Below are 4015 nucleotides of genomic sequence, written 5' to 3'. Positions count from 1 at the left end.
GGAGCCCCAAAAAATCTGGGGTTTTAGGCATTAAATTACCGTCAGATGATCATCTAAGGGCCCGCCGTAGGGTTCTAGATGGAATCCAGGGGGCAAAGCCCCCGGAAGCTTAGGGGTTTTAGGCATTTAATCACGGTCAGATGAGCATATTTTGATGCCTCGAGGCTCTCGATCCCCGCCGTACCTCGGGCCCTAACATGTAGGAATCTCAAGAATCATATTTTTTGCCTGGTTGTAAATTTAGGAATTTTTTTATTTTCCAACAAACACATACAAACGTATAATTTACTAAAAAGTGAGGAAAAATTTCGGAAATTATGTCATTTCAGCATTATTTGTAATACACCGTTGTGGAATCAGAAATAAACCACGTTTGAACTTGATTTCCCCCAAGCCCCCCCCCCCCCCTCTATCAGTACGCCAGTATCTCCTCTTTTCCTTTTTTTTCCTTTCCCTTTCCTTCCTTCTCTCTTATTTTTTTTTTGATTGGGGGGGGGGGGGTTAACAGCCTGGGAGGCAAGGCCCTTTCGGCCCCCCCCCCCGATCTCCTTCTTCCCCCTTTACTTTTCTTCTTCCTCTTCTTTCTTTCCCCTTTTCTCCTTTTTCCCTTTCTCCCTTCTTTTCCTTCTTCTCTCTCTTTTTTTTTTTTTTTTTTTTGCGGGGGGGGGGGGCCAAGGCCCGCTCGGCCCCCCCCTGGATCCGCGCCTGCGCCTTAGGGCCCTTGGTGGGGTTCCAGGGGGCAGAGCTTCTGGAAGCTCAGGGGTTTTAGGTATTTAATTACGGTCAGATGAGCATCCAGGGGCCCGCCTTAGAGCCCTTGTTGGGGTCCAGGGGGCAGAGCCCCTGGAAGCTCGGGGGTTTTAGGTATTTAATTACGGTCAGATGAGCATCCAGGGGCCCGCCTATTAGGGCCCTTGGTAGGGTCCAGGGGGGGGGGGGCAGAGCCCCCGGAAGCTCAGGGTTTTAGGTATTTAATTACGGTCAGATGAGCATCCAGGGGCCCACCTTAGAGTCCTTGTTGGGGCCCAGGGGGCAGAGCCATTGGAAGCTCAGGGGTTTTAGGTATTTAATTACGGTCAGGTGAGCATCCAGGGGCCCGCCTTATCCCTTGGTAGGGTCCAGGGGGCGGAGCCCCCGTAAGCTCTGGGGTTTTAAGCATTTAATTACGGTCAGATGAACATTTTTTATACCTTATTTGTGACATTGGCAGGTCACTTATTTTTTTCTCTGTCTTTCTTTCTTTTTCTCTTTAACATACTTTCTTAAAAAGGAGGGGGGGGGGGGGCTCGAGCTTAGTCACTTTGCAGAAAATGACATAAAGGCTTCTAATTAAGCGTATTTCTCCTGACTGTAATTTGGGAATTTCTTATTTTCCAACAAACGCACAAAAAGATATGACTTACAAAAGAAATGGAGAAAAAATGCCGGAAAATCATGTCACAACATCAACATTTGTAAATCACTTGTTTTGAATAAGAAATACATCACCACCCCCCCCCCCCCATCAGTACGCCAGCGTTCAGGGTCTTCTCACCCCTATAACAAAAAAACGGACACGCTTTCCCATTCTCGCACAATTATGTCCACGATATGCGCGTATCGTATAAATACCGTATAGGTGGCATGCGCAATGTTTATGAAATTTAATTCCTGTGAACTTTCCTTTTTCTTTGAATGGAATTGTATATGTAATTTAATTCAGGTTTTTATTATTGTTACGTTCTTTTGGATTAAAAATACAAACCATGTTTACTCCTTTACTGTTATTTTTTTTGGGGGGGGGGGAGGGGGGCGTTTTTTTTTTTTGGGGGGGGGGCAAAAATGCGTTTTGCCCCCCCCCCCCCCCACTTCCGGCGCCTATGACTTGATACATATATATATGTTCACCTACATATGATATATTCATGAATCATGATTACTAACTTCTTGATTTGCATTGAAATGCGGGAAACAACAAAAGGTCCACAACAGTACCGAATGACATGGAGGTCCACACAACTTTATGTCAGAAATATTGAACAGAAAAAGATAAGGAAAAATCACGAACAAAATAGAATAAAATGGAGAAAAAAAATGATCATTTAATTATACCATGGACTTAGTAGGTCTATGATTATACCCTCAACTGCTTTTTAAGTCTAGAAAAATACATGCAAAACAAGAAGAGTGGTTGATTTCTTTGTGTGATCTGCTATAATTTCGTTATTCAAACAAATATTTCTTATATTCGAGGGATATATGTTACGAATCTGGGAAGGGAGTCATTATGAAAATTTAAATTGCATTTCTACAGCTATTAGAGCTAGAGGGCATGGAGTCATGGACTTTATACATCCTTTAAATAGATGGACCCCAATATCGAAATGTTTTTAATGTAAATTATCGTGCTCATATATACTACTAATGTTTGTTTCATAGTAATAAGGTAGAAGAGATCTATCTCTTGCAGTTAGGCTCAATCATGTATGATTTTGGAAATGCAATTATTTAGAAAAACAATCAAATTCAGTTTCACAAGACAGGCAACTGCACTTCATATACCACCACGTGAAAGAATTGCCAGGGGCAGATCCAGCCGGCGGCGAGGGAGGGGGCCCAATTCGAGAGAAAATATTTAGCGGCCCATAAGTGGGGAAGGGGTAGTAATCACTATTTTTTTGCTTTCTCAACAGTGAGCACTATTTTCTATTACTCAACACCTCCCTCCTTGAGCAAAAAAAAAAAGAGTAAAATTGTGGTTACCATCTTTTTGTTATATTTATTCTTCCTTTTTTTTGCCAGGGATGGGGGCTCGTTTTCTTCTCTTTTTTTTAAAGGTACAATTGTCGTTACCATTTAAACAAAATATTTTTTTGCTAGGGGTGGGGCCCAGGCCCCCGTGCCCCCATCCTGGATCCGCCACTGAGAACTGCCTTTGCTTTGAAGTTGAATACATTATAGCTTCTACTGGTCCGAATTTTTAGAACTCACTTACTATCGATGTAACTCGTTCTCTCAGTGACTCTGTTTTTAAACGCATTTATTGAGTAATGATGCTGAAAATATTTAATGCAAAAACTATGTCGACACATATGATAGTATGTAATTACTTTTTTTTGCTTCATTGTCTACCCCCCCCCCCCCGGCCGGCCCGCCCCATCTTTTCCAGGCCTTATACCTTACCAACATTTTTTCATTTATAAACTCGCTTGTTGTGTTTTGCTCTATTGTACTTTTTCTTTTCTCTCTCTCTCTCTCTCTCTCTTCTATTTCTCGATCCCCATCACCATTAATTTCTCCTACAAATAACTTTCTTCCTTCTCAACTTTTCTCTATTGTTGTTTTATTTCGTTTTGCGCTTCCGCTCTCCATCCTTTTATATATCTTCCCATTTTCTCCTTTTCATATATACATCAATCTATCTCTTTTGTTATATATTGTTATTGTTCATATATTTCCCATGTGTAATTATTTCTAGTGTTTTCTTCAAAGTAATTAAAGCATTCAGGTATTATATTCTCTTTGGGGACCTTGCTGTAACAAGCCCAGCTTCTACGAGGTCTCCTCTTTCTTATACAGAGCATGATCTAATTAATTTTTATAGAATTTCTGCAGAGTTGTTGGTTATAGAATATGTTGCATATTAATATTGCACTTCAAATTATGTTTCTGATATTTATAATCTGCTGTTCCTGTTGCTTTTTTCTTGAAATCTTGTTTACAAATGAACTATATGAACTATTAAAAGTTCTACAAAACTACAGTGCATGCTGTACATTAAAAAACAAAGCGTGGAATTCAAACTGTCTTTTCTTTGTTTCTTCTTTTTCTTTCTTTACCCTTGTTTCTTTTTTCATTTTTTCTCTTTTTTCTCATTTTTTTTGGGGGGGGGGGGGGGGGGGGGGGGTGGGGGGTTGCGCGAACTTTTTATGATGTATTGGGGATCAGAAACCCAAGCCCCCCCCCCCCCCCCCCCACCCCCTCCCACCTCCCTTCTTTTTCTTTCCTTCAATGGCACCGTACTATGTGCGCGTGG

This window comes from Strongylocentrotus purpuratus, unplaced genomic scaffold (genome assembly GCF_000002235.5).
Source record: "Strongylocentrotus purpuratus isolate Spur 01 unplaced genomic scaffold, Spur_5.0 spur5_scaffold_5, whole genome shotgun sequence".
Taxonomy (NCBI): domain Eukaryota; kingdom Metazoa; phylum Echinodermata; class Echinoidea; order Camarodonta; family Strongylocentrotidae; genus Strongylocentrotus; species Strongylocentrotus purpuratus.
The sequence above is the reverse complement of the archived record's forward strand: the minus strand, read 5'-3'. Positions refer to the sequence as shown.